Source organism: Neofelis nebulosa, chromosome 3 (genome assembly GCF_028018385.1).
Source record: "Neofelis nebulosa isolate mNeoNeb1 chromosome 3, mNeoNeb1.pri, whole genome shotgun sequence".
In the NCBI taxonomy this organism is placed as follows: Eukaryota; Metazoa; Chordata; class Mammalia; order Carnivora; family Felidae; genus Neofelis; species Neofelis nebulosa.
This window is the reverse complement of record NC_080784.1, coordinates 74,933,658-74,955,039: the sequence shown is the minus strand read 5'-3', so window position 1 is coordinate 74,955,039 and position 21,382 is coordinate 74,933,658. Positions and strand designations below refer to the sequence as shown.

The following is a 21,382-nucleotide window of genomic DNA, read 5'->3' as shown; positions in this document are numbered from 1 at the left end:
TATTTCCAAAGAAAACCAATCATGTTGCTATCCATTGTCAACCTCGTCCTTTTGTTAGCCTGATACTAATAATACCAAAATAAATCGGAATATAATTGATTTAAGAATTGAGACTCTATTGCTCTGCAATTTGATGTAAGTTTCATCTGCAGGCTGTCCACTAAACCTTACATTTCTAGCTGTACAACTTGTTCCCAAGTCTTTCTGTCTCTTTCTTTAGTGACAACTATTCTTTCTAAAAGTTTTCAAGAGCGAATATTGGCACTCTACAACCACGCTGTCCAATTTGTTATTCACTAGCTACATGTGGTTATTTAAATTTACACTTAAAAAATTAAATACAGTTAAAATTTAGTTTTTTAGTCACACAAGTCACATTCGGGTGCTCAGTAGCTACATATGGCTAGTGACTACCTTATTGGGCATCACAAATATGGAGCATTTCCATCACCACAGAAAATCTTTTTGTATAGCACTGATCTATGGTATCATCTGTAGAAATGTGAATCTTTGAAATGTACTTCCTCAGCATGGGGAAAACACATTCTCATCTAAATACCCAGACAAAGTGAAAACTTAATGGGAATATTGGCACTTCATTTCATTTTCTTTTTTGGAGAGTTGTAATCATTGAATAAGGACTGCTTCTCTAATGATCCTTACTTATGGTAACCAAGGCCCTGAACAAAAACCACTTTGTCAGTAAAGACTTATACCAGCCATTATATAAGTGGCACAGTCTCCTTGTTACTCAGAAGAAGAGATCCTATAACTGTGACAATTTATTTCTTTGCCTCTTAATGGTCATTTGAAAATCAACCTTCATTTCTCTTCAATTGCTGAAGTTCACCAAACAGATGTGACAGTTTTTCCAACTTTAGAACTGCAGATAAGAGAACGCTAAAGGAAAGGCACACAGGTTAGGGTCAGATCTTGGAATTCCCTCTCCGATCTCTGATAGTACTGAAAACCCACTTGGAACTGACTCTCCTGGTTTATTATGTGAAACCAGCACTACTCGGGTGTCATAAACCAGAGAAAGATATTATAAGAAAACTACAGACCAATTTCTCTCACAAATATAAAAAAAACTTTAAAAAATAATAAATTGAATCCAATAATATATAAAAATAACAATACATCATGACCAAATGGGATTCATCTCAGAAATGCAAGGTTGGTTTGATGTTTGAAAATTAATGTACTTCAACAACCTAGAAAACAAGAAGCATATGATAATCTTGATAGATGCAGGAAAAGAACTTAATGAAATTCAACATTTATTCATGATAAATATTCTCAACAAACGGGAAATAGAAGGGCACTTCCCCAACCTGGTAAAGAGCACCTACAGAAAATCTATAGGTAACATCATACTTAATAATAAAAGACTGAATATTTTCACCTAAGATTGTCAAGGCAGGGATGTCTGCTCTCACCACTGTATTCAATTTTGTACTAGAGATTCTAGTCTGTGCAACAAGAAAAGGAAATAAAAGGAATTCATATTGGAAAGGAAGCAATAAAATGCTTTATTCTTAGGTGACATAATTGTTTACATATAAAATCTCAAACGATTGAGAAAAATGATATTGTATCCAATAAATGAGTTTAGCTAAGTTTCAGGATACAAATCCACTATATTAAAATCAGTTGTACTTCTATATACTAGCGAGGCATAATTAGAAATTGAAATAAAAAAAAACAGTATAATTTACAATAGCACCCCAAACAACATTAACAATAACAACCCAAATCATGAAATAATACTTTCAGGGATAATTCTAACAAACTATGTACAAAAAGGCCTAAATAAATGTAGAAATATATCTGGATTCATGAATTGGATGACTCAGTATTGTCAAGATGTCAATTTTCTACCCAAATTAGTTTATAGATGCAATATCATCTCAATCAAAATTTCAGCATGTTTTTCCTAGAAATACATAAGTTGGTTCTAAAGTGTATGTGGAAAATAAAAAAGGATGAGAAGCCAAGGCAAATTGGAGGATTCAGGATACCTCAGTTACTATAAAGATACGGTATTCAAGACTGGTATTGGCAAAAGTATAGACACATAGTTGAATGTGGTGCAGTACAGTCTAGAAATATATCTACACATATATGATCAATAGGGAAAGGACAGTCTCTAACAACCAATGCCAAGAAAATTTGGCAGCCATACGCAAGAAAAAATGAACCTTGTCTACACCTCATATTATATATAAAATTAACATCAAACAAATCATAGAACTAATGTAAAACAAAAACTATAAAACTTCTAGACAAACATAAAGAAAATGTTTGTGACTTTGGATTAGGCAAATATTTTTTTAGATAGTATATAAAAAGGACAAACCATAAAAGGAAATATTGATAAACTGAACTTTATAGAAATTTAAAACTTCTTATTAAAAGACATGACTAAAAATGGAAAGAAAAAGTTTGCAAAAAAACATACCTAAAAGAGGACTGATCCAGAATCTATAGGAAAAAAAAAAACAAAAAAACTCTCTCGTGAAAAAGAAATCAATCCAATATAAAAAAATTGGCAAAAGATTTAAACAGATTTATTAAGAAAGGAATATGAAAGGCCAAATATGCACATGAACAGATGCTAAATATCACTAATCATAGTAAAATACAAATTGAAAACTAAGAGGTACCATGACACAGCTATTAGAATGGCTCAAAAAAAAAAAAAAAACAACCCACCAGGTGCTGACAAGGAAGCAGAGCGAGCAACTGACAGGAATGCAAAATGTTACAGCTACTTTGAAAATAGCTCAGGGGCCCCTGGGTGGCTCAGTTGGTTGAGTATCTGACTCTTGATTTTGACTCAGGTCATGATCCCAGGGACTTGAGATGGAGCCTGGCATCAGGCTCTGCTCTGAGTGTGGAGACTGCTTAAGACTTTCTCTATCCCTCCCTCTGCCCCTCTCCCCCACTCACATTCTCTCCCTCTCTCTCTCTCTCTTTCTCTCTCTCTCTCAAAAAATAGCTTATTAAGTTTCCTATAAAATTAAACACACTTACCATATGATCCAGAAATCCCATACCTAGATATTTACTCAAAAGAAATGAAAAGGTATGTCTCCATATAAACCTGTATGTGAATGTTTTTATTGGCTTTATTCATAGTTGCCTAAATCTGGAAACAACTTAAGTGTTTATGAAGTAGTGAATGGTCACACAGATTGTAGCAACGTCCATACAATGGAATATACTCAGCCACAAAAAGGTACGAGGTACTGAAAAATGCAACTGCATGAGTGAATCTTAAGAGCACTATGATAAATTTAAGAAGCAAGACACAAAAGGCTCCAGACTGTAGGATTCTGTAAATGATATTCTGAAGAAAGACAAAGAAATTAGCAGTGATTGTTAGGAGTTGAAGGTGTTGAATACAAATGGGCATAAGGGTAATGGACAAACTTGGTATCTTGATTGTGATGTTGGTTATATGACTGAAGACAATTATCAAAATTCATAGAACTGTATACCCTAAAAAGGATAAAGTTTACTATATATAAATAGTACCTCAATGTTCAAGCAAAGAGAGAGAGAGGAAGAAAACTTTGAACTTGTTCTATATTCCTTCTCACATTTTTGGATGACACTTCCATCTTGAGGATTCGATCTTGCTTTGTCACCAAGGAAAAGTCGACTGGCCAAAGGGAATCTGTGGGTTGCCAGTCACCATATGTATTTGCCAGCCTAGACAGCAAGTCTTTGACAGGTTGGCCAAACATTTTTAGTAGGAATGGTTTCACTGACACTGAAACTATCCAACCTCTTGGCAAGTTTGGAGTCCTGTGCATAGGCCTGAGAATAGCATGATCTGCACAGATGGAGGTAACTATCAGGAGGAGCTGTCCTTTGGCTACAGCAAGTAGGAGTGATGCCCCAGGACCCACGATTTGAGTGAATCTTGGGTGTGGATGGTAACCCAGCAGAAAAGCTGTTGCAGGGGGGAGTTGGATGACACATGGACCCCTGGTCTCCTGTATACACTTTATATAAAAGCCCCCATTCACAGAAATACTTAATAAGTGCCAGACCTTGTGCCTTATCTTAATTAATCCTCACAAGAACCCATTGAGATAGGTTCTAAGGTTTATGTCCATTTTACTTATGGGGAAACTGAGGCTCAGAGAGGTTGCATAAGTTGCCTACAATCACACAGTTAATAACTGGTAGAGCCAGGATTTAAACACGGTTCTGTCTGCCTTTTGCTTCTAGGCAACAGGGGGGTTACTGCTCCCTCCCCTATTTCATACTAGGGTAGTATTTTTACCATGTTCTAAACCCTCCTCCTTATTTTAGCCTGAAGATGCCTTTGATATCCACCTTAATTTGATTTCACTTGAATAAAGTAGTTGGACATGGGGTTCAACAACTGTCTATCATATCTTCTTCCAGGATGGGACTGGGGCCTGGGCACAAATCCATGTTGGCTGGTTACCTGTGAGAGAATGTTTTTATGATTTCTTCACTCCCACCTCTCCTCTAAGAATAGCCCAGGTTCCATGGAGCCCAGAAGTGAGTTTGTACCCAGACTTCTATTTTTAAATAAATGACTTCCACTGTCCCCTCACATGTCTTCCACCTATTACTACTCCTTCACAGGAAAGCTCTGACCATTGACAGGTTTCTGCCTTTGTTTCTAGGGCTCAGGACCAAGGCCATGGTTGTGTATATCCTGCTGTGACCCTGGGAAGTCCAGGTTTACTCTGTCATGTAATACGGGTCCAGGCAGATTCTTCCAGCCAAGGAAAGCTAAAAGAAGCCACCTTAGTTGTCATGGTCACTTTTCACCTTCTCTTTTCTTGGGAATGAATCATGGTGTCATCTTAGAACTCATATTTTTTCTTTACTTCTCATTTGAAGGAAGACTTGTATATGTAAGTAATCCATTCCTTCTCTCCCCACCTCCTTAATGATTTCAAGAAGTATACCCAATAGAAAAGAGTGAAATGTTTCCAGAGTGCTCCTGTCCACTCCATTTTGGTCTGGGTGCCTCTGTGCCAGGCTCAACCCTATGGCTCCCTAGTGTATGACTGCCACAGGGTGCCCTTGTTTCTCAGGGTACCCCTGCCCTGCTCCAGTTTTGATCACCCACCTCAGTCCTTCTCACTAAATAGCTCGCTCTAGTATTCCCTTCAGCTCAGAAGTTCTTCAGTCCAAATCTGTCTTGCCTCATCTTCCCCCATTTCCTTTAGTGTCCCATTCTGGCAAGGTAACAATGAATAGCATTAAGATAAAACAATGAATTAATCCCTGCTAATGGCATATTTGGCTATCAGATCCCCTGCACTATTAATATATTTCTTCAACAGAATATATCACACATGATATATGCTGCTTTCCAGAGTGTCAGAATGATATCACCATGGTCATACAGATGGGTCAAAAACCTGACAAATAGGAATGGTCTTGGTTAAGGGAAAGCCACAGCTTGGGAGCATCTCTTGTTTTATAGCTGCTCTCTGATGGGAAGTTTCCATTCTTTCCTTACTCAAAGATAAGCCAAATTTTGCCAGGTTTTGATGCAATTGTAACCAGAGATATAAATACTGCAATGAAGGAATGCAGAAAATAAATAAGGCACTTAGGTAAAATATTTGACTTTCTATTCAGTTCCCAGAACCAAATAGATGCTCTGCTGGTCGCTGTGTTTTTATGCCTCCCTACAGTGGAAATGCTTCAATTCAGAACTATGATGTTGTACTTCTGCACTGAGCCAGTCAGCGTTGTCCCACTCCCCATACAGTATGTGATCAGGTTTGCTTCTTCCTTCCTCCACTTGATAGTACTTTCTTTCAAAGGCAGAACCAATCTCATTCATTTTTGAAAGAAGGTGGTAGAGTATAGTGGGTTCAATCCTAGGTTCTCATACCTGAGTGCCAGGTTCAGTCTTGCTTACCACTTCCTAGCTGTGTGACTGGGCAAGTTACCCAACCTCCTGTGTAAAATAAGGACACTGACAGGACCTACCATACTTGAGGAGTTGTGAGGATTAACGAGCTAGTTTAGGTGAGGGGCCTCAGAGATGTTTCTCAAAATGGTGCCATGTTAAAGCAACACATGTTGCCATAAAGAAACACATGTTAGCTTTATGATTATTGCCAGTAGGTGTACTATGGAATCCAGATATAGTTTCTTCCTGGTGCATCTCTTCCTAGTGCAAACCCAAACCTATCCTGAAGTCGCCTTTTTTTCTCTGCACTGTGTTATAAAAGTGGCTATAACTGGAAAAAATTATCATCCTTCAAAGCCTTTCTGTAGAGGTACGGAGATGTTTCTTAATAAAACATTCAGCTTTTTGTGAAAGCTGAATATAGGCAATAGTCATCTTAATTGAAACTCAATATAAATCCTCTGTAACTACAGGAAACTCCCAGTCTCCTCACATTCTAATGTAGGGGGTTAGATTTCTGTTGGTCATGTTAGTGGGAGGCCAGTCCATCCCAGGCATGGCTCTCAGAGAGTCTTCCCAGACTTTTACCACTGCCTGGGCAGGATGGACATGATGGGTGGGGAGAGGGGGTTCAGCATGACACCATGAGCAGTTACCAATCTAGTGTGTGTTGGAGGGGAGATAAAGGTGAGGGTTTTGTTTTGTTTTGTTTTGTTTTGGAAAAGTTGCTTGGGATTCTGTCAACATGACTTTCATGCTCCTCATGGTCACCACCAACACTACACAAGAGATGAGAGCAAAATGCAGTCAAATCTAGGTCCCCATGCATGGTTCCCATAGATGGTTTTGCTTTTAAAGTTGATGGAAACTTAAGCTAAGAATTCTCCAGCCCATCCAGAACTGAAATCTAGTGTACTTGAGATTAAAAATCTTGCTCCAAAATAAATGAATTTTAATTTCTTTATCTTCTACTCTTCTTTCTTGCTCCTTCCTCCCCTCTTCTCCTCTTGTCTTCCTGCTCCTCTCACCTCTCTCCTTCTTATTTCCAGGAATGTAGAGAATTTTTAATCTTGTTTAATCAAAGAGTGAGATAGCTTTGAAAGTTCTGCTTTGGTTGCTTTCATTTTGAGAAATAAAGTTTGGCATATATTCTCCCTTGTTCAGTGCACTTCTAAAATGCAGACATCCACCACCAAAGGGCATTGCATGACGGTATATATGCACAGACATAGACATCACCATTGTGAAATAGCAGGTACCATGGAGAATAGAGCAATGAACCATTTCCTCATTTGGAAAGAAAATACCCAATAAAACCCAAGCAAAGAGCCCAAAATAGCTCTACTTCACTTTTAAGCACTCTTGCATGGAGCTACTTACCCGGGGCCAGGACAAATTGGTGCCAGGTGCCTTGTAAATATGCCAGTTTCATGGATTTTTCACTCTCTTTGTGGGAAGATGAGTTAATAACACATCCTTGCCTGGTGAATACTTGAATCTTATTTCTGAGGCTCTACCCAAATATAGCCAAATGTGGATAAATAAATCACACTGACAACTGGAAAAAAGGTCCAGGTGATATCAGTGACTGCCTCAACTGAAAAATACTGGTAAGTCACTGTGCTTAGGGGTGATACTTTGTTACAAAGAATATCAGAGTTGCATTATTAGACTGGTGGTTTTCAAGCTTATTATAGCAGAATTCTGATGAAATCTTACCTTGGAACCTTAATATATAAAAGAGAAAGAGTAGAGCTGCCCTGGTTATACTGGGGCAAGGGGACCAGGGTGCTGCACGTGTGGCTTCTTCTTGGCCTCCACTAGAGCTCCCCCCACCGCCTGTACCTCCACTGAACCACGGAGCTCCTCAGTGTGAAAAGTATGGACTAATATACAGGTTATTAGTGAAGCCTGGATGATCAGTTGAGATGCCAATATCACTCAGCTGGTGCTGCCACAACCTGCAGCCCTCCTGGCTCTCTCAGCTCCATGCTCTATGACACTTAGCAACCTAGCACCATTTGGACAGCACATGACCACCCTTCCTCAATAGGAAGCAAATGTTTAAACTATTTTGACCAAGAATGTAAAGCTATAGATTGAAATAACCTACTTAGAGTCAGCATAGCCCATCAGGACTTTCTCCTTTTCCTGTAGATTCAGTATTTTGGGCTCTGAAACCAAAAACATTCTATAACCAAGGTTTGGTTTGGGTCACATGCCTGTGCTTACAATAGGAGAACCTGGATGGCCAGGCATCCTACCGTCCTGCTGTCCATGCTCTTCTTTCCTGCCATCACCTGGTGCTGCCTGGCTTTGTGGAATGGTGGGGTGGGTAAGCAGCACCGGAATGTGCTGCAGCCACAGAGGACATGAAGCCTGTCCCCCAGGGCCCTCAGCAGGGGCTAGTCCATACTTATCTGGTCTCAGACAATCAGTGGAGCTAACAAGGTGTGTGTGTCTAAGTAGCATGATTTTTCCCTCTAATTAAAGTAACACTTTATAAGGAACATTTATAAAATACAATAAGCATAAAGAAAGAGTCAAATTACCACTCAAAGAAGCATTTTAAGGCGTATATCCTTTAGACTTTTTCCTTCCTTTCCTCCCTTCCTATTTGTTTTCCTATCTATTTCACCAAAATAGGATCATACCGTTGGTAACCACTTTATTTACCCCCTGTATCATGAACATCTTTTTGTGATACATAGTAATATATAATTGTTAATGGTTTAGAGATATTCCTTTGTGCTATAACTCATCCAACTAAATTTCTACTTCTACTTCTTAACATTTTTCTGCTTTTATAAATACCTTTTCTGCTTTTTTATTCATAAATCCTTGCATGTTTCTCTAGAATGAATTCCTAGAGGTGGAATTGATGGTTATACAAGGTGAACATGTGAACAGGATCATCAAATTGCCTTCCAAAAGATTTCCCCAATTTTGTTCCAAAACCCTCCGTAATAAGTGCACAATTCCCTAGACCTTCATCAACTGGCCAGTTCAGGTGAGACATTAGTGCCAAGGACACTGAGGCTGGCCAAGCAGAAATATCAGCAAGACGAAGCCGAGTTTAGTATAGCCAGGGAACCAGATATCGCATTCAAATGGCATTTTAGTTTTACTGAGCATTTCCTCAGATGTGCTATGTGTCAGTTTTCAAAAATTAACACAGAAAAAATAATTGAAACCCACAGCGCTTGTTTTGTTTATCCCCTGAAAGAACGTAAGTGGTGTGTGGACAGACCACAACCAAATTTGGCCCTGAGTCCCTGGGGGGGGCTTGCTGGTGCTGCAGAGCCTCTGTGTCATGGGTATGAAACACAGCATTCACTGCCCGATGCGGCAGGTACAGAAGGTGGGAGTAAGGGGCAGAAGTGCAGCCCTTCTCTTCTTTTCTTCCCAGAGGGAGGGATGGGGCTGGGAAGTGAGGAGAGCAGAGGCTGGACTGCCTGCTGGCTGGCCGGCCTCCTCTTGTCCTTACTTGGTGGCCTGAGCTAAGGTCGATGGACAGCAAGATAAGGGTGGCAGACCTCCTGTGTCCCTCCCTCTGCCTCCTAAATAGTTGTCCATCAAGGTATTGGGGGAAAAAAAAAGAAAGAAAGCCATATAGCACCATCCTTCCCACCCCTGCCTTCCATAGCTCTGTCTTTCCTGTCTCTTCCAGTCTGCTCCCTGCCTCTCCTCCCAACCTTGTGTGTGAGGATTAAGTGAAGCAAAAGAATATGTGCTTTGTGGAGAAGGAACTGAACCCGGTGTGCAGTGGGGAGGCCTCCAGAGTATGCTAAAGACCAAGTGAGATCAGACTCAAGGATTCCAGGCTCCCTGAGCTCAGCAGATCCTTTTGGCATCTTTGTTCAGGCAGAGCCCCACAGAGAAGACAGAGTCTGAGCTGGGACCTACAGAATGTTCCTTGGTCCCCTGAGGCCTGAATTTTCTATCCTGCAGTTGCCTCCTGTCTTTAGTTCCCTCTTCTGCAGACTTGCTGGTTTGCCCATGAGCTGGATCCCTCTCCTTTCATGACCTTCTCTTCTCTGACTCACCGACCCTTAGACTCTCCAGTCTGGCCTTGATCACGCCTGTTTTGTCCATGTTTAGACCCAGGTTGCCAACAGCAGCTGGAGCAAGCCACACAGCCCTGCACATAGATGGGCAGCAATCTACACCTCTTCATGTAGGTGGCCTCGGATCACAGCTGGGCACTTCGCACTCCCCAGCAGCCTTCTGGTTGCTATTATTTCCCACTATCTGTGAAAGGATTTCCAAACTTTCTCCACTGTCCTTAAACATTTGTCACTTACTACCTTTTTTTTTTTTTTCCAACTCCTTGATGGACAACTATTTAGGAGGGAGAGGGAGGGACACAGGAAGTCTGCCGCCCTCACCTTGCCGTCCATCAACCTTAGCCCACCCTGGCTGACACATGCTTGTGTATTGACTGGCAATTGATCCCCTTTCCAACATTTCTCAAAGGGCTAAATAGAATTATCAAATAGGAAATCCACTGTTTTGAAGAGTTTCCCTAAACTGGGGTGGGGGAGAGAATGTGACAAAGAAGAAAACATACCAAAGGAGAGAGAAGTCCCTCAGAAAGGAAGAAAGCCAAGTGTAAATTCTTCAACTCCTCAGTCAAACTTCAGGCCTTGCTTGCCCATTTTGGGTCAAGTACTCCCAAGCAGACAGTACAGACAGTCCACTTTCCCCATCACCAGGCAGTGACAAAATTCCAGCTGGGTGCCCACAGGATGAATCTTCGTTGTTTCTTAGCTGATCCATTTTAGACTCAAGATGACTGTGGTTAGACTGAGTTTTCAACCGAGATTTAATTAACAATTTTTTCTGGGCTGTGTTCCCTGGAGCATGCTTCGATTCATGCTCACTGGCTAAGTTTTGGGGGGCTTTTAAGCTCTACCAACTTCTCTCAACTTTGGACATAGCACACAGCCACAGAAATGTATAGGGAAAATCCAATGTGTGGTAAAGAGCCAGCATTTGACTCCTTGAACAGAAAGTCTTTATATGTACAGGGACTTGGGGAGCACAGGTCTTTTTCCTGCTCCTCAGGGGATGACCAGTGGTAAGAGTTAGGCTCTGTCAGCATTGGTGGAAGGCCCATCTTAACCTTGCTGAAAGGGGCAGGGGACCAGGCTAATGGGTATCCTCTGTGAGTTTGAGAGGCGCACATGCATTCACTTAAAGGAAGGTGGGACCCTGCCAATTTGTTCGGATTTACTGCCAATTGGCAGTGGGACTGAATCCTCCCTGAGGAGAGCCAAAGAGAGCAGAAGGCCTGGCAGTGACGAGGTTCTGGCCTGACGAGTGAGCAGTAGCTTTCATGTATGGAGTGTCTGAGCAAAAACGGGCCAGGACAGGCCTGGCCCCTCACGATTTACTTCATGGTTTTCTGCCAGAGACTACAATTCTTTCCAAGGGAAAATTTTGCATTTGTTTTTCGTATTTTTAATGTGCATGTGTGCGTGTTTGCTCCTGGTGCTAATAGTATGTATTCATCAAAAGGAACTGGCACATACATTTCCCTTTTCTCACTTTGTGTGCTTGACCCTGTGACCCTGTGTTGTCCTGAAGCCTCTGCCACAAGATCTCTTCAGTCTCCCTCCCCTATGATGATTTCCTCTGGATGATCCCATGGGCATCTGAGATGATCCCATGTTTATTTCAACAGCCTGGGATGCTTTTCTCCTTCCTGGGAAAAGCTCTTTTGGTCCTAGTGAATTCAGAGGTGAAAGAATTCATAAGGATCAAGGAGCCTGCCTCAAACCTCCTCCTATCATAACGTCCCACAAGGACTGGGGAAAAGGTTAGAACACCTCCCTTCAGTGTCCAGAGAGCGAGAGAGGCAGATTACCTTTTCCTGCCAAAGCCATATGGAGCCAGAGAGAACCACAAGGGTGCCTGCTATGGTAGAGGGTCAAATAGAAACAGTACCGCTAAAGGCTACCCTGGCACCTCCTACTTGCCTGCATTGGATCCCTTTTCCTCATAAGCATCTGGCAAAGTGGGATTATCAGTCCTGTTTGACAGATAAGGAAACCAAGCTTCAGGCAAGTTGGTCACTTTCCCAAAGCTACACATTAGTGCGTGGCAGAGAGTATGGCAGTGAGTCTTGTTTGGAGATGAGCGGTATTGTAAGGTTGCACCTGGCTACGTGGGAGAAAAACACCTCCTGGAAACCCTGAAACATCCAGGCCTAGCCAGTCCTTAAGACTGATTTTGTCCAAAGCGGAAGAGTTCTTCATCTGATTTGAGGTACGCCACAAAGCTCTGCATAGATGAAGAAGCTCAACACTGCATGGATGAAGTTCCATCATTACAGCCACTCTTTCGTTTAATGTTTTTTTCCAATTACAGTTAAAAGATCTTTGTGTAGAGGGGCGCCTGGGTGGCTCAGTTGACTGTCCGACTTTGGCTGAGGTCATGATCTCGCGGTCCGTGAGTTTGAGCCCCGCGCTGGGCTCTGTGCTGACAGCTCAGATCTCATAGTTTGTGAGTTCGAGCCCCCCATCAGGCTCTGTGCTGACAGCTCAGAGCCTGGAGCCTGCTTCGGATTCTGTGTCTTCTTCTCTCTCTGCCCCTCCCCTGCTCATGCTCTGTCTCTCTCTTTGTCAAAAATAAATAAACATTAAAAAAAATCTTTGTGTATATAATCCTTTGAGCAGTCATTTACATCTAAGTATAAAACAATTTATGCAGTCTTATTCAATATAAAAGCTAATTAAGGGTTGATTTTCTTTCTTTCATGCATTTGTTCTTTTAATCAATATTAATGTGAGGGCAAGATAAATATTGTGTGGGTTGAAAGAGGAGTATAAGACCTGTACTCTGTCCTAAATGAGCTTGTAGTTTAAGTCAGTATAAGACAGCATACAGTAAGTACCATAAGAATAACACAAAGAGATTTTTAAAAGTGATTGAGAGCAGGAGCTGGGGGTAAACATCTAGGAATTTCAGCAGTATGCATGAGAGAGGCAACATGTGGGATGGGTGTTTTGAAGGCTGATCAGGATTACAAATCGAACTAATGGTGCTACAGGGGGAGGGGACAAGGTGGAGAGAGAAAAGTGGAAGGTGTTCACAGGTGAGGGAAAGCCATGAGCAAAGATGGAGGGGAGGGGAGGAAACCACCACATTTATTTGAGGAATTCAGATTGTTCAGTTTGACTTAAATATAGAGTGTGTGTAAAGGAGTAATGGGGGATAAAGATTAAAAAGGTACAGTTGATGCTTCAACAACATGGATTTAAACTGAGTGGATCAGCTTATACACTGATTTTTTTTCAATAAATATAACAGAAAATTTTTTGGAATTCTGCACTAATTTGAAAAAATTCACAGATGAACCATGTAGCTTTTCTTAGAAATATCAAAAAAAAAATTAGGAAAAAGCTAGGTATGTCACAAGTGCCTAAAATATATGTAGATACTAGTCTATTTTATCAAGTTTAAAGTTACCTAAACTATGCACACAAACACAGAGCTTACCCGGCACCAGGTGCATTGGAGAGAAGTGTAAACAAACATAAAGATGAAGTATTGAGTCGTAACTGCAAGTGCAGTCGTAACTGCACTCCACGCGAGCAGTTCATCTCTCCAGGACATTGCGTACCACAGTAAAAAGTGATCTCTGACAGTTCTCATGCATTTTGCATCAGTTTAAGTGCAATACTGTAAACAATGAATAACACCACGGGACCTATATGAAGCGCCACTGGTGATCTGGAAGAAACAAAGAGAAACAAAGACAAACCATGACATTGCAAAAAAAAAAAAAAAAAAAAAAACAAACCCAAAAAAACCTAGTGGAATTGTTTGATACACACCATAGATTGAAGTCTGCAGCTGTGGTGGCCCACCATTTCAAGATAAATGAATCCAGTAATAAGGACCACTATGGGGGGAAAAAAAAAGAAATTTCATGAAGCTATCGCTGCAACTTGAACTATGCCATCAGGAACGAAAGTCTTGCACTTTTTGTGAAAGACCTTTTTGTCTCATATTGAAAAGGCAGCTTTTATGTGGGTGCAGGATTGCTATAAGAAAGGCACACCCATGGACTCTAATATGATTTTTAGAAAGCAAAGTCATTACATGACAACTTAAAGGAAAAAGAAGATGGAGGATCAAATGCCAATAAAGGATGATTTAATCATTTGAGAGAGGGGTTTGGTTTAAAAAAATGTCAAGAGAACAGGGAAAGCAGGTTCTTCTGACCAAGAAGCAGGAGATGAATTCCCAGAAGCCCTTAAAAAATCAGTGAGGAGAAAGGATATCTGCCTAAACCGGTCTTTAATGCAGACAAAAGTACCCTATTCTGGAAAAAAATGACTCAAAGGTCATATATTAGTAAGGAAGAGAAGCGAACACCAGGATTTAAGGCAGGAAGGGACAGGCTAACTCTACTGTTTTGTACAAATGCAGTCAGGTTTGTGATCAGCACTGCCCTTATCTACGAAAGTACTAACTCCTGAGCCTTGAAAGAGAAAAATAAACATTAGCTGCCAGTCTTTTGTTTGTACAGTAAGAAATCCTGGAGAGTAAGAACCCATTTTCTGGATTGGTTCCATTGATGCTTTGTCCCTGAAGTCAGGAAGTGTCTTGCCAGTAGGGGACTGCCTTTTAAAATTCTTTTGAAAGGTTAGAGAGGGAGGGAGCCAAAATATAAGAGACTCTTAAAAAACTGAGAACAAACTGAGGGTTGATGGGGGGTGGGAGGGTGGGGAGGGTGGGTGAGGGGTATTGAGGAGGGCACCTGTTAGGATGAGCACTGGGTGTTGTATGGAAACCAGTTTGACAATAAATTTCATATAAAAAATAAAATAAAATTCTTTTGATATTGGACAGTGCCCCTGGCCACCCAGAATACCATGAGTTTGGCACCAAAGGTGTTGGAGTGGTCTACTTGCCTTCAAAGACAATGTCTCTAATTCAGCCTCTAGATTAGGGGGTCATAGGGACTTTTAAGGCTCATTGCACATGGTACTCTATGGAAAGGATTGTCAACGCTAGGGAAGAGAACCCTTATAGAATATCATGAAAGTCTGGAAGGACTACACCATTGAAGATGCCATCATTGTTACAGAAAAAATCCGTGAAAGCCATCAAGCCCAAAACAATAAATTCCTGCTGGAGAAAACTGTGTCCAGATGTTGTGCATGACTTCACAGCATTTACAGCAGAGCCAATCAAGGAAATCATGAAAGAGATTGTGGATATGGCAAAAAAGAAAAAAAAAAAAAGGAGGAGGAGGAGGAGGGGGCAGAGGAGTGGAAGAGACAGAGGAGGAGGAAGAAGAGGAGGAGGAGGAAGGTGTGAAGGGTTTCAAGATATGGATCTTGTAGAAATTCAAGAGCTAATTGATTGTAGATTTCTGACCATGCTAGAGGAATTACCAGAGGATGAATTGATGGAGATGAGTGATTCTGAACCACAGCCAGACGATGAGGAGGAAGACACAGAAGAAGCAGTGCCAGAAAACAAATTGACATAGACAATCTGGCAGACAGGTTCTGATTATTCAAGACTGCTATTGACTTCTTTTAGGACATGATGTGGGCAGTGAAACTAAAGCAAACAGTGGGAGAAGGAATGGTATTGTATAGAAACATTTCTAGAGAAATGAAAAAGGAAAAAGGTCAGGTAGAAATTATGACGTATTTCTGTAGTTACATAAAGTGTGTTTGCCTCTCCTGCCTCCTCTTTCACCTCCTCCATCTCTGCCACCCTAGAAACAGCAAGACCAATCATCTTCTTCCTCCTTGTCACCCTATTCAACGTGAAGACAATAAGGATGAAGAAATTTATGGTGATCCACTTCCACTTAATAAATTGTAAATAATCATAATGACATACAATTAATAAACCTATCTGTTGTGTATGTGTGTGAGCATCTTCATGTAAAAATCTAAGAACTATATAGCAAAAATGTCATTATCATCATCACTTGAGTATTTGTCCTGTAGAACATTATATACATGACTTGTATGGAAGTGGATAGTCTATCCTTACATAGGCATAAGCTGAGTGATATTTAATATAAAATTGACAATTACAAGGGTGAGAGAGATGTACTGTGTTTCAAAGAATTACATTGCCTCACAGTATATCTCTCTCACTCTTGTAATTGGAGAAACTGTGTATCAGCCTATCATCACAGGTAAGTGGTTTTTAAAATTAAATATAAAAGTGTTTCTAATTCTCCGTTATAAATATGACTATAATACTGTATGCCATAAAAATTTTATAATGATTAATCCATTAGTGTATTAGATAGGCTAGCATGAAGCAATCATATTGATTACACTGGCCTGCCATAAAGCAATCATAATACTGCTTCTTTATTATCAAAGCATAAACCATGATAACTATAAATATGAATTTCTTTGTCACATTATCTTTTCATTCTTGATATATAGTATAAACATAAAGATATCATATAAGACAATACTGATGTAGGTACTAACAGATGATTCATCTTGTAAACAGATGACAAAAACTATGGTATTGATAAATGCAGTAGAGTACTGTAAATGTATTTTCTCTTTTTTAGGATTTTTTTTTTGAGAGAGAGGGAGCAAGAGCACAAGCTGGAGAGAGGCAGAGGAAAAAGAGAGAGAGAGAGAGAGACAGAGAGAGAGAGAGAGAGAGAGAGAGAGAGAGAGAGAGAGAGAGAGAATTGTAAGCAGGCTCCACACCCAGTGTGAAGCCTGACACTGGGGCTCAATCTCATGAACCGTGAGATCATGACCTGAGCCAAAATCAAGAGTCGTGCGCTTAACCAACTGAGCCACCCAGGCGCTCCCTTTAGGATTTTCTTAATAACATTTTCTTTCCTCTAGCTTACTTTATGGTAAGAATACAGTAATAATACACATAACATACACAATATATGTTAATCAACTATTTATGTTATTGCTAAAACTTCCAGTCAATAGTAGGCTATTTATAATTAAGTTTTGGGGGAGTCAAAAATTACATGTAGGTTTCTGACTGCATGGTGCCCATGACCCCCATGTGGTTCAAGGGTCAACTGTATTTTGAGGTCTGTTTTTATTTTTTATTTTTATTTTTTTTAAGTTTCTTTATTTTGAGAGAGAGGGAAGGGGAGAGGGAGAGAGAGAGAGAGAACACATTGGGGAGGAGCAGAGGGAGAGAGAGAACCCCAAGCAGGCTCGACACCACCAGCACAGAGCCTGATACAGGGCTGAAACTCACGAACCATGAGATCATGACCTGAGCTGAAATCAAGAGTTGGATCCTTAACCAACTGAGCCACCCAAGTGCACCAAAGCTTGTTTTTAGAAAACATTCAGTGCCAGGCCAAGGAATATGATGTCTACCTGATAGGCAGTGGGAAGCCTTTGAAAGTTTGTGGACAGTGCCAGGACTCAAACTATGCTCAAGGGGGATTGATCTGGAGGTCACTATGGATTGGAGCCTCCTGAGGGGTATTTCTCGAAGTAATCAAGGCCTAAGCTAGGATGATAGTGGTAGGAACTGAAAAGAGAGAACAGATGCATGAGATGGGCTTTGGCTTGGTATGTGAAGGAGAGGGCAATGTTAAAGGTAGCTGAAGCATCAAGTCTGGGTAAGTGGGAGAGTGTGGAAGAGAAAGATGAAGCCCAGGAGAAAGAACTGGCTAAAGGTAGGAATCTGAGATGTGCCATTTAGACACACTAGCTGGAGGTAGCAGCTGGCCCTCCAGGCCCAGCAGGTTCTCACGGGCTGAATGAGCATAACAGGGCACTGGTTGGGAGCACCAGGGAGAGAAGCATGGTCATGGAAGGTAGAAGGGTCCAAAGTTTTACTTCATTCTGTAATACATTCGTTCTTTGATGGGCCCTATTCTAGGTGCTGGGATTCAGGATGAACAAGGACAAGTCACTGCTTTCATGGAGCTTTCTCTTTTTATAGGGCAATTAATTAGGCCAAATACTTAGGCAGAGCCCTAAACCATAGCTTTCCTTCAGTACTTATCATTCTCAATGGGGGATAATTCAGCATCGGTTGCATCTCAGTCTGAAGGAAGGACTTCTAGCTCTTCAAGCAATTCTGGACTCTTCCCAGTCAACACCCCTGGCACCTGCCCAACCACTTACAGCCATCCATCCCCCTGCAGAAGTAACTATTAGTCTCAGTTCTGCCATTGTAGATTTGTTCTGTTTGGTTTTGAACTTTAATATACATGCAATCACACATTTTGGGGGCTTATTATGTTTCAATATTGTGTTGTCGAATGGAGTAGTAGGTTCTTTTTTTTATTCTTAGGCATTTCACTGCACAAATACTCCACATTCCATTTATCCTTTCCACTACTGGTGGGCATCTGGGTTGTTTTCAGTTTGGGGCTATTAAGAACAGATCTGTTGTGAACATTTGCATCCATGATATTTTAAGGACAAATACACTCATTTCTCTTTGGTGTTTACCTAGGAGTGGAATCACTGGGTATTTATTAACTATTTATTAATCATCAACTATGTATCAGGGTTTGTGCTGGGTGCTTGATATTAAATGTGAGCAAAAAAACATGGTTCCTGCTCTCGTTAATTTTACCAACCAGTGGGAGAAGCTGACATAAATAGTCATGCTCAATGATAGAGGGAATAAGTACTCTGAAAAAAGGGAAGATGTAAGATGAACTTTAAACTTTGCTAGCACCCAGAGGACAGCATGTGATCTCTAGGGAGAACCACATGACACTGAGCATCAACACACTCCCTAGAAGCCAGTGACTGGTGACCCACTATTGTCATGGCTAGACTAGAGGTGGGTGTTGAGTAGGGCTTGGGTGGAAGGAAGTGAGGCAGGCGTTCAGCGTAGCTGCCTGAGGGCTCTACAGGCCCGGTCCTCAGGCCTAGGGTACGTTTCTGGCCTTGATCTATGGTTCTGGAGGTGGCTGGGATAATTGAGAGCTTATGCCCCACTCCCCAAAGACTGGTTTTAGCACATATGCAACCTGCATTTTAATATTATTCCTTCTGACTGGAAGCATTTGGAAATGGTCCTTGCCCCTGGTTTTAAAAGGTGGCATTATTTTATGAACATTTAGACATTGATTAATAAAATTCCGAACCCATTAACTAATGGGGGAAATGCCAAACTTTTTTGTGTATCCAAGAGTGTAATTGTAATAAAAACTATCCCAAAAGGTAAGTTAAATTATACACAGCCTTTGCGTTTTTTCTCTCCTGATGGCCCCACCAGATGTTTTAAAATGCAGGACACAGGCCTTTTTTCAGTTTTCTCCAGGGAAAGAAGAGAGAAAACTTGGCTCACATCTAACTTTCAGGAGGGGTGGGGGGGGGGGGGGGGGAAGAGCTATGGCGGTAGAAGTCTGTTGGGAATCCCCACGCTGTTGGTTCATACATAAATGGGGAGGCAAAGGGAGAAAACCGTTGGTTTTTTACCCACTTTTTCTTACCTACTCACACCCGGCGTTCCCAGAGCACCGTCAGGAATTCTGCCCGGAAATGTGTGGCTTTCCCCTCCGCGTGCGCGGAAGTGGCGGCGGCGGCCATCTTGCTTCTTCCTCAGCGAGAGGCTGGGGCGGGCTCCTGGCAGGGGTCAGCTTGAGGGTGTTCCCCCTCAAGGGGACGCCGGCCAGGGAGGGCGCCCCGCCAGGGAGGGGGTGTAGCGTGGTCAGTGAAGTGTGGTAGCCACCACTCCCAAGCCGCCTTCCCAGGCTCTAAATTTCTTTTGTAAATGGAGATCTTGATTTCTCTGCCTTCCCTCAACCACCATCCAAGTTACCTAAGTCTGAAAGAAAATAAAACCGTTCCCCCCCCCCCCCCCCAACCCTCCCACAAAAACCCTGAGGGACAGGATATGTCAAATCCTTCCGGGCGCTGCGGGCTCATCCTCTGTTTTGCCACGATGAGCTATGGCAATGTTTACAACGGCTCCTCTCGCCTCGGTTCCAAGCCGGCTGCCACAGAGCAGCCAAGCCTCCCTTTCCACGGCTTCCTGGTCTTCAACTGCGGAAAAAGTTGTTCTAGAGGATTTCCCTGACCCTTAAAATCTCCTTAAGATGAGTGTTCGCAAGAGGAGCCTGGGTGGCTCAGTACGTTAAGCCTCAGATGGGTCAGGTCATGATCTCAAGGTCAGGTCGGACTCTACTGACAGCTCAGAGCCTGGAGCCTGCTTCGGATTCTGTGTCTCCCTCTCTCTCTGCCCCTCCCCACTTGTGCTCTGTCTCTGTCTCTCAAAAATAAATGTAATAAAAAAAAATTTTTTTTTTTAAAAGAGTGTTCACAAGAAACGTTACCTGCTGTCTTTGACTGGAACTGCATGTCACCACAGGCCTTCTCCGACCCTCTGCGGACGGTGACACTGCCCCAAAGTGGAAGCTGGTTTCACGGAGGACCACTGGCCCCAGAGAGTGTCCCCTGGGTCCCTCACAGCTGGCGGAGTGCAGACAGCCTCCCCACAGGAGGAGCACGTGGACCAATGTTAATTCCTCAGTGTTTACCTTTCCTTTGGGCAGCGTTCCCTATTCTGACTGTCCATTTGGGAAGCTTAAAACAATCATTAAAACTGCATAAATACCAACAGCAGGTGATGGACCTGGAGATGGCTGGGAGGATGAACTGGCTTAATTCAGTTGGTTGGTGTTTCTGTGCCACTGCCAGTTTTTTCTTCTCTTCTCTTCTTCTTTTTTTTTTTTTTTTTTCAGTAGGGAAGGATAGTTTTCTAAAGTAACACCCCTCCTCTACACGCTAGGAAATACCCAACAGGGAGTTCTGGATAGGGGCAGGGGATCTGGCAGAGAAGAGGAGATAAAGACAATCGGAAGAGGCTGTGGTGAGACAGGGCAATGAAGAGGAAGAAGAAAATTAGACTATAGTTGAGGCTCTGCTGCTAATTTTATGACCTTGGGAGAACTCTTTAATCCCTCTGAATTTGGGAAAAGTGAAGAAACAATATAGCATATACTTTAAGCAGGTGGGCTCTAAGGCCAAACTCTGGATTCATCTCTAGTCTACTATTTATTAGCTGTGTGAGCTTGAGCAAGTAACTTATCCTCTCTGAGCTGCAGTTTCCTCACCATTTAAATGGGAATATTAGAGTTGTCATGAGATTTAAACAAAATAATGTATATAAAGCACTTAGCAAAGTACTTGCTTGGCACATATTAAATGTTGAATATATTAGCTATTGGGTAGGCTCCAGGGTAGGCTAATGGAATGCACACAGACAATATTTTTATCTTTATCTCATATATCTCATAGCTCATATACTTTTATATTTGTTTTGCATGCTCAATGTCTTTAATATATAATGACTCTTTGTGGGAATCCTAACATCTTGCCTTATTTGTTTTAAAGTATTGTGGGTATATGTGTTAGAGGTAAGGGAAATAAACCAGATAGTGATACACTATTGTTTCCTACACAAACAAAATAATTTATTGTAGATGTTAGGATTTGACACTTATTACATATT

At 41.5% G+C, this 21,382-nt stretch overlaps 2 long non-coding RNA genes across 3 annotated transcripts in view; one reads left to right on the top strand and one right to left on the bottom strand.

The window, feature by feature from the left end:
* LOC131506960 (uncharacterized) overlaps positions 1-21,382 on the top strand; it is a 389,539-nt gene that overhangs the window by 172,685 nt on the left and 195,472 nt on the right. The window lies entirely within an intron of this gene.
* On the bottom strand, positions 793-13,495 carry LOC131506961 (uncharacterized). Its single transcript, XR_009259246.1, has 3 exons — positions 13,424-13,495; positions 2,462-2,484; positions 793-900 (listed from the first exon to the last, which is right to left on the bottom strand). It is a non-coding gene; the product is annotated as an uncharacterized LOC131506961 (long non-coding RNA).